The sequence below is a fragment of the Rhinoderma darwinii genome, chromosome 8, assembly GCF_050947455.1.
Source record: "Rhinoderma darwinii isolate aRhiDar2 chromosome 8, aRhiDar2.hap1, whole genome shotgun sequence".
In the NCBI taxonomy this organism is placed as follows: Eukaryota; Metazoa; Chordata; class Amphibia; order Anura; family Rhinodermatidae; genus Rhinoderma; species Rhinoderma darwinii.
The window spans coordinates 109,184,544-109,198,498 of NC_134694.1; the positions used below are offsets into that span (position 1 = coordinate 109,184,544).

Below are 13,955 nucleotides of genomic sequence, written 5' to 3' on the forward strand. Positions count from 1 at the left end.
GCCCTCCAGGCCTTGCCTTAACCTCAGGTATTGTTTTCTGACTGCTTGCAGTTTCCCCTTGTGTTGTGTTGTATTTTTCTGATCCTGATTATAAGCCATCACTATAACCCCCCACCCTCACTCATTCGGATTTACGTATGGTACTGTCACGAAGGGTCTGTGGACCCACTGAGCCGTACCGTCTTGGCGGCAGGGCAGCTGGCCAACAGGAAACAGGTGAAAGTCTATAGTTCATATAGGGTACCTGTGGCAGCTCGGACAGCAAGGCAGGCTTGGCTGGGACTAGGCAGCAGGCAGACGTCAGGCGTGGAGTAACAGGACGGGCGTGGTATACAGCACAGCACGGCACAGCTCAGCACGGCACTAGATCAGGATGGTATTGGAATGCAAGGAACAGGAACTGGTACAGGTACAGGAACAGGAAACACACTAGGAGGCTATCACATAGACAAACTAGGGAACACAACAAAGCTCAGGCATAGAACTAGGGGGATGGACCCCTCTTATAGTCCAGGATACTCACGGGTCAAAATGAATCAACAGCACCCTGTACGGGATCCGGCTGAGGTGAGTGGACACGAGCGCTGGCGTCTCCTAAGGAGGAGGCTGGGGCCAGCGTTTGGCGACTCGTGGCTGCGGCTGTCAGGGGGGAACGGAGCTGACAGCCCGCAGCCACGGACATTACAGGTACATTCCTTGCTGGACTCTCTGATATTGACTTTAGTTCCATCTTTTGTCTACATCTTGTATTTTTTTGGTACTTCTGCCCGACTCAGACCTCCTTCCTGGTATTGACGCGTGGCTATCCTGATCTGCTCATCTGTATCATCACAAAGTCCCTGCCTGGCATCTTCAGCAGCACACCTGCCACCATTCAACGACTACTCTGGAGCTGACTGAAAAGGTCCATATCTCCATAAGGTGGTAAAGGTTGAAGGGTCACTTAGACTTTGCGCCCTTCCTGGTATTGATGCTTGGCTATCCTGATCTGCATATCTATATCATCACAATGTCCCGGCCTTTTATCTTCAGCAGCATCCCTGCCGCCATTCAGCGACTACTCTGGATCTAACTCGGAAGGTCCATATCTCCATGAGGTGGTTAAGGTCGAAGGGTTACTTAGACTTTTCGCCCTGATTAATTAACACCAAATCGGTTGTGGCACTAAAGGTTTCGCTACCCCGAAAATGTATCTATATTCTTCTCCATGTCTTTACTATCACAGTTTTCCATCCTTTACGTGTCTCTAGACAACATTCTCCATCTATATTTAATGATAGCCTAACCCTATAGTCCATACAGGCCATATAGTTATACAACATACTATCTCTTTATTCCAGATTTACCGCATAATCTCTTCAGATTGCAGCCATTGTCCAGAATAATGTCACCTTCTCCCATGTTCTCTCCCTCTATTACCGAGGAAAAATGCTTGGAATTGTATCAGCACATATCTTTAAATATTGGATTTGTATTGATCATATTCTTTGTGTAATGCCGCTATGAAGCAATTACGTTACTCAATAAGATATCTTAAGGCTTATTAAATCCATAAATTTCTGACAAGAAGGAAGCGGAGCAAATGTCTCTAGCTGTTATATCTTCTATGGAGACCGCAATTTGCCATTTAACGCTATATAACATTGACCTTTTAGTGGCTTTTGGGTATCTCAGCTGAAATAGCAAATAATCAAAAATTATTAATGTCTTCCATTTTTTTCACAAGACTTCTGCTAAAACATCACCTTTTACATCGACAAATATAGTCAATGCAGGTTCACTTGCGGAAATTATTAAATATTGATTCCTCCTCGAATGTATAGCGGTAGGAAGTATTCACCCCCATCGAAATATTTATCAAACTAAGAGATTTCTGATCTTTGACCAAAATGTTATCTTAAACAAAGGGAAACTGAATATTCATGAGGACGGTATCACGTGGTCGTAAAATGTTCAAATTTTAGGGACCATACTATGGTCGCATTAGCTGGTTCCCAGCGATTTGATTGAACCGAAGTTAGATCATCAAAGAACCCTATGGAGATTTTAGTTTAGTTTGATAGACCTGCCGGGGTATCTGGGAGTTGCGACCCTTATATGAATAATAAAATCTGGCGCTATTAAGAACGTCTGAAATCGGTTTAACGCAGTTTAATGTGAAAAAGTTACTGCCCCATTACCTTAAACAACTACATTTATTGATAATCAAAATCTTTGATAAGTCCTGTAAACCCCCCAAAAAAATTATCTACTGAACTTCACCATGTGAGAGATATTCATCACAAGTTTCTACATTAAATTCCAGAAGACATGGGAACATGTTTTTACAAAAAAAAATATTCAGTCTGAAAAGGGTTAAATGGGGCACTGGGACTCTATTGAACCCCACTGAGGGATATTATCTCCAAATAGAGAAGACTGGGGACAGAGGTGACATCTGAGATGGACATCAGGCCGCTCCTATCTCATTCTTCAGGACTCCACAATGGGAAAAATTATGGGCTTCATAGGTAGTCAGACAAAAACGCTATTATACCAGAGTAACATCAATGCGTTTCTAAGAAATGCAAAAAACTTTAGATGATCCTCAAGCTGTTCAGTATGTTATCTGGAGACATGAATCAAAAATGGATCGCTTTGAATTACACGGGTCCCAATATTTCTGATTTGAAGCATATACCGCCTTCTATAGTAGGAACATCAAACCAGTAGTCAAGCACGCCGGTGTTAATGCGATGATGAGAAGATGCTTTACTGTCTCATTACTTGAACAACTTGCCATTATTTAAAGGTGCAAGATATGGCATAACGCTAGAATATGCCATAACTCACTGATAATTAGGGATCTGGCTACTGGGGCCACCACCGATCTCTCGAATGAAGTGGCTGTGGCCTCTATGGCTTTATTCTCTGCATAGCGCTGCTCCTGACCAGCCTCCCGTATTTTGGAGTCCTTGAAAGAATAAAATGGAAGGACCCCTGTGCCTTATAAGTGCTGCGGTCCCTTCTTTTTAGTAATCGGTGGGGATTCCAATTGGTCAACCCCACGATCAATAAGTTATAATATATATTAGTGATAAACCAGTGGTAATATTGGTGGAAAAACCCCTTTAAGATCTCATGCACACTGTCGTAATATGGAGTTGTGTTGTATACCATCCAGCAGCATATGGAGGGCCTACACGTCCATAATATGGGACACTTAGTACCACCTTACAGGTTCATGAGGCTTAAGGGACCATGACTTCATGAAAATTCATAGAGAGAATGACCAGTCATCTGTAAACCGAAGCTAAAGTATAAAAACACACAAAAACAAGTCCACATCCGAGCAGCTCAAGAGGAACAAAATTGAACATCTGAATTGACCTTGTCAATGTCTTGATAAAAGCCATTAAAGGTTCTGTCGAAGGACCTGAAACAAGCAGTTCATGCATGGAAACCTAACAATGTGTATAAAGTAAAGCAGTTCTGCCAAGGATGGCTCTTACACACTGTGACGAGCAAATTATACCAGGATTTTATTTAGGCTGCATATATGGTGCAGCCAGGTTTTCAAGGAGTTGTCTGATGAAGATAACCTCTTCTTAAATACTGTAGAAACGAGCGGGACTGTCTTCTCCAACCCCCAACGTTCAGCTGTTATAGCCGGGGGAGACCTCGTCTAGACAGACATCAGGTATTGCGTGGTAGCCATTCAAATGAATAGTCATCCATGTAATGTATGGATGGGCCGGGTGGCCACTCTTACAAAAGTTCTAGGTTATGGCTCAAATAAAGGGTCTTTTTATGATGTCCATTTGCCCTTATTGGACATATGGATATGGGGTTGTCTTTATGAGACAGTTTTAAGAGGTTCTAAACTTTTTCATCAGTAGTGGGTGTCAGCTCATACAGCTGACACTCTGTTGTAACGACCAGAATCGGAGCTAACTCAAATCCTGGATGCTTAACCCCTTAGATGCCACGATCGTGGTGCCTAAGTGGTTTTACAGAGGGAGGGGGCTCCCTCTGTAAGCCCATTGGCGTCTCCACAACAAAGGCCCCGAGGTTTGCCATGAAAGTGAGCCTATTAAGCCCTGTATAACAATGGCAGGCATAATACAAAGCAGTACAGGAATACAGCGGTGTAAGCGACCAAACAATCGCATGTTCTAGTCCACTAGTGGGACTTAAAAATATTGTAAAAAAAAAAAAAAGAAATACAAGGTACTGAAAAAAAAAAACAAGAAAACGTTTTCCCCTTAAAAAAGGCTTTATTATGGCAAAAATAATTTGAAGAAAAAAAGCTAAATTGGTATTACAGAACCGTAACGACCCAAACTATGATGTTATTTATGCCGCACGGTGAACTGTATATTTAAACAAAAACACCAGAATTGCTGTTTTCTGTTACTTCTGCCTCCAAAATAATGGAAAAAAAGCTACTAAAAAGTTGTGTCTATAGAACCCCAAAATGGTACCAATGAAAAGTCAACTTGTCCTGCAAAAAAACAGTCCCTGTAAAGCTTCGCTGATGGAAAAATAAAAATGTTGTTGCTCTTTGATTCCGTTGACTAAAAAAAGTTTTTATTGTGCAAAAGTAACAAAACATAAAAAAAACCTGTATAAATTTTGTATCGCCATAATCAAATTGACTCTCAAAATAAAGTTATCATGTTACTTATAAGACTCTTATATGGAGATCGGAAAAAACAACGGTGGAACTGCTGTTTTATTTTTCACCCCCCCCTACAAAATATTAAAAGTTATTCAATGCATTTTATGTATAAAAAAAATACAACTCGTCTCACAAAAAACAAGCTACGTTAATGGAAAAATAAAAATGTTATGGGTTTCGGAAAGCGAAAACGAAAAAACATAAAAAATTGCTGTGTCCTTAAGGCCCAAACTAGGCCGTGTCCTAAAAGGGTTAATATAAACCATATTCTGCTCCATTTTCCTGCTCTCTGCATGCAGCCTGCAATGTAAACAATGGGGCTTTCATTCAGGTTGTCATGGTTACAGTGATATGTATAGATCTGTAATGTTTTTTTATTTCTTTCATTTATATTTTTTGAAGGAATAAAATCATCGACATTCTTATTAAACGTCCCCGTACTGCCACTGACGGGGCCGCTATGTACCGGGAGGATGCACCAGGTTCCTTATTAAAGGGGTGGACAAACGGCGGGTTCCTTGGAGACAAACGGTCGACTGTTATCATTGGGGAACTGCGCTGGGAACACTTCTTACCCATCACCCAGCGAAATCCTCCAGAGCTGAAGGTTGTGGTAGCTGCGACTCTCACCTCCGATGAGTAGAGAAGTGTCTTGATCAGGGTGACCCCATTCTATCTACTCAAGATGCCCTAGTAGGGCATCTAAAAAGACCAAAAATAATTTTCTTTGAACGTTTGTCCCTGAGACCGATTTTTTAGGAAGCGGCATCTTCTATACAAGAGACTCTCGGTGTAACACATTAGTTATAGGTCCCTACCCCAAACCTTTAACTATTTAGAAGCGGCCATTGAAGGCGTCCTTGTCTGCATGGGTACTGGTAGGGCAATTAAAGGTGCCCTTTTAGCAGGGTTTTTGCCACTACCTCCATGTGAAATGTACTTTGATAGGGTACATGCCAATCAGCAGGGTAAAGGAGAGGCTTATGGGAGAATTTGTGCTGCAAATGAAAATGGGCTTAAATTATTTCTCGGCCCCCTCGGAGTATAGCCCCATAGTACCTGCTGTGGCTGCTACTGCTGTAGTTTTGTCAATACTTGCAATATTTTCACCTACAGCTCATAGATTCTATATTATACCAATGTATCAGAGCCAAGTTGGACATTTTGGAAACTCAGCATGGCGTTATGTATGGTTCAGTAAACGCTGTGCCTGCTAGCGAACATGCCACGGACTGCAAGGGGCATTGTTCCTTTTAGCAGGGATAATAGTTATACAGCTCCCCCCCCCCCACGCTTCTGTTGTCCCATATGCCTTGAGATCATGCCATTGTGACCCTTGATTAGATAGCAAAATTGCCCCCCACCTCCATCATTTACCCCCTCTTGTCTCTCCCTTTTCCCCTTTTTAAGTACGATCTGTATTATCAAATAGGGGTTATCTGCTTTGGACAAACCTATTTTGTTAAAATAATCCGCTAAAAATAAGCTGATCACAGGGTGTCAACACTGTGACCCACAGCAATCAGCTGTGATCTGCAGAGAAACCTGGCAGCAAGTGTTGGATTTCTCTGCAGCGCCACCACAGGGAAAATGAGGTATTACATAGAGTCCATATTTTTATATACTTATATATATATATATATGTTTGTGTGTGAAATACTTATAATAGCATACAATAAGAAATAAAGGCATACACAAGCTGTACCTACCTCTTACCAGTGCGGGGATGTTACATCTTGGGGTTAACAAGCCAGAGTCGCTGCCATGTATACATTGCAACAAGGGAGTTTAGTTGGATCTGAAAATCAAACAGACATTTATGAGAGTCATAAAGACGCCGTTGTGTAAATCACGCAGGATATGTAAGAATGAACACAAATATATCCAATAAACCCTTTAAATCTGCATTTCATTCTTATAAAAGATGACTTTATATTGTGCTAACAAAGTTGGTAATAAAAGCAACATTTTACTGTCTGCTCCTGACACTTTTCATGATTAAGTCTTAAATCGTACAAGTCCGAGACGAACGCCAAAGATTCCCAGCACAAAAGATCAATACAGTTTTCAAGTTTAAAGAAAGAGATTTAAATACCGATTATTAAGTGAGCCACAGACACAATGTATCATCGTCGTTGTACTTGTTCAGCTTCTATATTCAACTTACTTCCTAAACTGAAAAAAAAGTATCAGACCCCGGAGACAAGGGCGTATATACATAGAGGCAGCTGCTATGGGGTCCATAAGAAAAGGGGGGCAACTCAGGATAACAAGAAAGAAGGAAACAGCCAGAAGCTAATGCCACCCACTTCTCCGATGAGCGATGTAGCGGAGGGTGGGGGGTGTAACTTTAAGCACCTGGGCCCAATGTAACAGCCCCCCCTACTGTACCATGTGCCATTCATAATACTGGCGTCTTCTTATGGGGTTGAGGGACCTTTGGGTTCCCTCAGGCACCAGGGCCAAGGTGCAACTACTAACCACTATAGCTATCCCCCTGTACCGCCTGTACCTGATCGTTGGGATTTGATGATATGGCAGCCGCAGTAGAGTGGCCAATTTTGGGTTTTGCTACCTCTAGAATTGTATTATGTGCAGAATTTGCTCTAATCATATCTATAACGTTATAGTTATTAAACTTCAGTATGATTTAAAGTAACTTACATGGCTCCAAAAAGGTATTTGCCTCAATGGATGCCCTTTAGTACTGTTAAATATATACAGCAGGATATCATCTCCCTGGTAGATGTCCCTATAAGTAGCCAAATGGATTATTAATGGGGCCACTAATCTGAGCATCATCGCCTTCCCACGTGTTCTCTAGGGAAACATCGGGACCATAGAGGAAGATGTAATGTATCCTCTTCTATATTGAGTTCGGGTGTGCAGATATGTATTTATATAGCGCCAACATATTCTGCAGCACTGTACAGAGGTTGTCATCACTCACTGTCCCCAGTGAGGCTCACAATCTAAACCTTATCTGTATGTTTTTGGAGTATGGGAGAAAACCCATCAAATACAGGGAGAACATATAACAACCCCATGCAGATATTGTCTTTGTTCAGATTTGAACCCAGGTTCCCTGTACAGCAGGGTAACAATGCGAACCACTGAGTAATCCGAATCCTAATTATCATTATCAAAAATATCTTGCGGCTCGTAAGTAGCTGAATATGTGTAAATGTAAAAGCAGTTCGGTCATCACTGGGCTCTCACTTTCTGCGACATCTACATTATCTGTTAAGAATTAACCTTATGCAATATTCCATTTGGTCAGCAGTCAAAATCGTATCCGCCTTTATCCAAGGGATCTTGGAAAATCAATTTTGGTTGAAAAAGATCAGGTTTTATCTACTCCAGCCAAAGATTTTTACATCATCAGCTCCATGACGGAAAAAGCCGAGCGCTAAACTCGGCTGTCTCTGTCGGCCCCATAGACACTGAATGGAGAGGCAGCGGAAAGGCGCGACTGCCGCTCCATTCAAAAACCTCCTCAGTGCGGAAATACTATGGATAATTCTAGAGATCGGTGGGGATCCCAGCGATCATACATTTTTCACCAATCATTCTCATCAAAAGGGTAAATATTTTTAAAGGGCTGAAGGGTGATCAGCTGGATCTGCTGTAATGTGGTCTCTTTGCCAGAACCATTAGACTATACTAGCATTTGGACCCTGGACCTGGACATTAGGACTAAGTAACAGGTCAAGCCCATATAGGGGCCAACGTTACTTTTAAATTGGTTTCCCAACTTTATGGCACAGCACAGAAGTTCTATACAAATCATTTAAAGGAACACTACAGGCAAAACTGAATGCAGGGTCTGAAAAGTCATAGCATGAGACGAGGGATTCAACTAACACAAAAAAGTGTACAGTACAGATAGTGTACCAGAGTGTATTTTTTTGTCTGGAGTGTTTCTTTAAGAGATGAATCCTTAAAGGGAAGCTCCACCTTCCCAACTATTTTTGGGTTCCAATGCATCTAAAATTAAAAAATGCTGCAAATAGACGTAATTCAAAATCTTCTATTATGCTTTGTCTACAGATCCTTTGGAAATCTAGGTGTCTCCATGCTAACAGACTATAAACAAACACCTTGTAGTCAGATCCTGCCCACATTTGTTAGATTAGGTAGAAGTAGAGTAGAGATAGATGTGAGTATGACTGCAGGATCAGACTACAAAGAGTTTGATTGTAGTCTGTTTCCACGGAGACAGATGTTGTGACATCAGCAATTATTTTATCTTGTAAAATTGTGTTATAGGGAAATGCGGATGTTTTCTATACAAAGCTGATTTAAGAGCTCAGTTTTATTATCAAAAAATTATTACTCATCACTACCGCGATGAGTAATGTATCACATATGTTTGGCAAAATTAATGGTGTTACAAAATGTATTCCAAATTAGACTCAGTCGATTGACACAATTGTTCAACAGGAAGCACAAAATTAATGGTGTCACCAACCGGAGTATTTATATGATTTTATTTTTTTTTTACATCCATTTTTATATTTTCTAAGTAGAAAATAAACAAAAAACAAAAAGGGAAAAAAAATTAAAATTGAAGCCACTTTAAATAAGATATTATGAACAATTTCCCAACATTCTTGTGAAATTTTATCAAAAATATAACCTCACAGGAACAATGACACATATCTGTTGGGATTGCCTAAAACTCCAACGGGGATTTTTATCAACTTTTCTACAACGGTTTTCTAGGGTAGAAAATTCGCAAAAAGACCTAAAAGTGCCAATTTGCGTTTAAATTGCAACTTTTGGGTATTCCTTTTAGAAAGTGGACGTGGCTTACAAAAAGAAGGCGGGTCCACCGCGGCCTAACAAAATTATATTGTAAATCTACACCAGCTTCTAGCTGGCACAGATTTAACTCTGTGGGGCATAGCATGGTCAGCACATTTCAACCTCTGCCCCAGTAGTGCGTCTCTGGACACCCTCCGACTCCTTTCCGGCCTAAACGAGAAAACCCTGTTACCCATATGATAACAGTAGAAAAAGCACTTATCTCCCTATAGTGGAGATTTCAAGATCCTCCTCCCCTCAAGCTTTTGATCAGCAGGATTTATGCTATGTGTAAGCTGGAAACGGCAGGACACCCACTTTAAAGCCATTTGCGGTCTTTGGCAGACATTCCATTCCTCTAGAAAGGTGAGCGGTTCTCCTCCTACAACATCATCTCGCGATATCCCGGCCCCAACTGTATACAGTAGCTCAGCTTGAGGGGTCTGTGACTTGGCCCTTATGCATATCACTACCCTGAAAGTGCAAAGCTCCATTTCTTAGCACCTCTCCAACTAGGAAGCAATTATTACATATCAGACACATCACTCCTCTATTATCATTATTTTAGTACATATACAGTTGTAGCCATCTTTATCTTGACTCTTAACGCATCAAATACACAGCGGCAAGAGACTTTAAATTGACTTTTTCAATGGCTTTTGTTGTGTGATATCACGCTGCAGCAAGTTATCAGTCAAGATAAACTTGGCTACATCTGTATTGGGAACTCTGTATATATTTCTTGTTTACTGTATACTGTATACTCTTTACTTTGTCATATTCTGTTGGTTTTGTATTAGAAATAATTGATGTCTGTGTGCCTAACGTTGACTCAGCACCCTTGACTGCCTCTCCTTCTGACGTTTTTCTCTTATAAAAAAAGATTTGCAAAAAAAAAAAACATGCTTGACAAATGTCTCAGACTTAGGGTATGTTCACACGCAGAGTTAAGGGAAAACAGCTCCCGATTTTCAGAAGTTTTTTGTGCCACTGGCGATTTTCGGTGCGTTTTTTACGGCCATTTTGGAGGTTTTTTCAATAGTCTATTAAAAACGGCTTCAAAAACGTCCCAAGAAGTGACCTGCACTTCTTTTTCGCGGCCGTTATTCTACGCGGCCGTTTATCAAAATTCAATGATGTGTGCCTCTTAATAAATTTGGCGCATTTCACTCCAACGTAGCTTAGTTTACGACTGTGAAACTCCAGTCTTAATAAATTCCTGCCATAGAGTTCAATAATAAAATTCTAACTGCCCGCATCCACCACCAAGAGAAGCTTCAAATGTGTACAAATCCAATTGAACTCAATAATGAATCTGTACTCAGAAGGAACTTAAGCTCCCCCTAGTGGTGGCTTCAGGCAGCCAGAATTCTAGCATGTAACTCTTTGCCTATATGAAGGGAAGTAGAGCATATTGAGCTCTGCATATGAAAAATAGAGCTCTAACCCCCTATAAAGATATATTATAAAATTATATAATCAGCACAAATGCTTTAACTAAAACAAAATTATGTAAATAGAGCTACCCTTGAAGGGACAGTTTTTGCTTGAATTTCAACCAGACTGCTCCATGCTACATCCCTGTGCGAAAAGTTGGGTCTTCCCTTCCCCCACACAGCTGTAGAGACTAATAAAATTTTTCCTCGCTCAGGTTTGACCCACGGCTGAAATTTATTTTAACTTTATGCTTTACATCCCTGCATAACGACAAATCTACTCCTAATTCCTACTCCCAATCCTGAAGTCGGCCGTACTCATGGGTTAACTGTTGACTTTCATTAAATGTTTTCGCTCAACTCAATGAATTGAGGTGGGGGTGGGTTAATAAGCGGTGCCGGTTTCTTCTTTCACCACTTATTTCCAAAATGAAGAAAACCACTGGATGAGAACGACCCCCCCACTCTCCCTAACGACAGTCCTGGGTTGAGGATCTGTTATACCCCATAGACGTTAGGCTAGTGGAACTTGACATCTGTGGAATCAAGAAACAAAAGTCGAATGTCTACGGTAGAATATTATTCAGAAGAGCAGAAAGTCAGAGCTGGAGAAGGATTCCATCATCCGCTTTTGTGTTTTCTTCAATGAAGCAATCATTCCATGTTCTGGGATGTAGATTATGTGAATATTCTGCAATTATTTCTCGGTGCCCCCCAGGCATAATTATGCGGATTTCCATTATAGGCGTACAAATAATTGATACATAAAAATCCATGTCCAAATTACAATGTAGCTGTCAAACATGTTTGCAAATCAAACGCTTCATCCCATAAGTATAAGATACATCGATACTGATAATTTATCCTAAATGGCAGCCAAATCCATATGTGACAAAGTAACAGAAAGCTGCCCTACAGACGTTACCGATCCAGACATGGTTGTAAAGAGTTGACATATAATATGTGACGTCCGGGGGGGGCGGGCTTGTGCATATTTTGGATCGGGGCCGAAGAGCTTGAAGCTCTGATAGCTAAGCCTGACTTTACACATGATGGACACTTGATTGAGATCATCTAGTTACTTGATCATTTATTCTCAATTCGAATATATTATGGATAGAAAAGAGAGGATAAGTGTCACAATCATTTCTATCCTTCGAATGACAGATAAATTATAACTCTTCTCATACAAGCCAGAATTGTAGCTCACAGCCCTCACAGACAGAAGGCATGAGATGAGATGACAAAAACATGGCTATTCTTCCAAAAACGGTGCCACTCTTGTCCAGTGGCTGTGGTTGGTATTGCATCTCAACCCCGTTCAAGTCAATAGGGCTGAGATGCAATACAATCTCATACAACCCCTTTTGAATACTTTACTGATAAAGAACAGGGCAAAATCATGCCCAACTATACTGGCCACAATTCTCTACTACACGGGCATCAGATGGTTGCTCGTTTGGTTAAATTAGAGCCATATGGTGGCAAGAAAAGCTTAATGGATATACTCACAAAGACCCCGCTAAATAAAATAAAAAAACACCATCAAAGCTATCATGCCATGTCGATGATTATATGTAGGAAGCTTTGTGAAGGTAGAGGGTGATATGAATGCAGTTAGATCAGTGACAAATTACTAAAACCTTTAGGGCTAATTGGACCATTTTAGGAGCAAGTTTGATTTTTTTGGGGGACATAGACAATAATAACTGTCATAGGCATCAATACATTTTCTAGCTTTGAGCTAAATAAGGAAAAATCCTGGATGAAAACCTGCTGCAGTCTGCAAGAGAACTATTTTTTGGGAGAAGATTTTGTTTCTAGCTGGACAAAAACCCACAAAGCCAAACGGACATGGTAATGGTTCAAAACCATCAATGTTAATATCCCGGAGTCGCTTTCTGAAAATGTTGAAATTGTTGTGCTTAAAATGGTTATGTGGTATCCATGCCGGGGGACCGGAAGTCTAGTGGCACAGTCTTCTTTGATGACGATACGACTCTTCGTCACGTGACCGGCCCCGCTGTACTCTATGTCATCGCTGTACTACTGCTACTGCATGTACATAAGGCCCTGTTCACAAGGAGTAATTTGCAGGCAGAAAAAATCTGCCTGAAAATTCCTTTCATTGAGGGCCGCGGGCAAAAAATACAGCGAAAAACACTTTTTCTGCCTCCCATTGATTTCGGAACTGAAAACCCGCCAGGGAAAAAAAACTGCCTATGCCTCCCATTAAAATCAATGGGAGGTGATTTTGGCTGTTTGGTTTCCCCGTCAAAATCAGCGCCAAAAACTCTGTGTGAACTTGGCCAAAGAGTGCAACGGGGCCGGTCCCATGACAAAGAGTCGTATCACCATCAGAGAAGGCTGTGCCACTAGATTTCGGTCCCCCGGCAGCGCTATAAAAATCTATGAAAATCTCATAATCAGCGCGACGGGGGACCGGAATGTATATTAGCAAATGTATCACATACTGCAGGGACTCATTTTTTGGTCCCCGCATAACCCCTTTAATGTGTAGTAAAAAAAGAGTATTTTTCTGATGACCAGAGTAAAAAAATTCACTGTGAATCACACAATTAAACATGAAAAACGACATATCCAGTAAATGTCACATATGTACAGTAACCTGAACTGAAAACTGATGTTGACAGATCTGTTGACGGATCCTATTAATTTCTAAGGATCTCAAACTAAAGCCAGAGCGCCTCCGTTTGCCCCATGGTGATCGGCGGACAGGATCTATGTTTAGTCTCTACTGACGTCAATGAGGACAATACTGATCTGTATTTTTAACTCTTTTGACTTCTCCGGGTGTCTTATAGGCAGGATACATGTGTATTGTACACAGAGAAGTACAAACAATTCCCCAACGTTATCTTATTATCTGGACTGTTCTCTTTACAAGGATGAGGGATTCTGATAACAAGTCTGTAGGGAAACCAAAGCCCCAAAATTTGTCCTTTGGGGGCTGTAAACTGTAAACGGGATGACTGGCGGTATTTTGTGAATTCTTCTATGAGAAGTCTATGCATTGGGACCTATATTCTTCT

The 13,955-nt window shown here is 41.0% G+C and overlaps 1 protein-coding gene across 3 annotated transcripts in view; it reads right to left on the minus strand.

Moving 5' to 3' along the window:
• Positions 1 to 13,955, minus strand: part of LRFN1 (leucine rich repeat and fibronectin type III domain containing 1) — a 107,488-nt gene that overhangs the window by 34,954 nt on the left and 58,579 nt on the right. For 2 of the 3 annotated variants that reach the window (XM_075836293.1, XM_075836294.1), the window contains one exon: positions 6,370 to 6,458. The gene's annotated coding sequence lies outside the window, so the exon portion shown is untranslated. The remainder of the gene's footprint in view (positions 1 to 6,369; positions 6,459 to 13,955) is intronic. The other variant, XM_075836295.1, reaches the window with a different exon arrangement.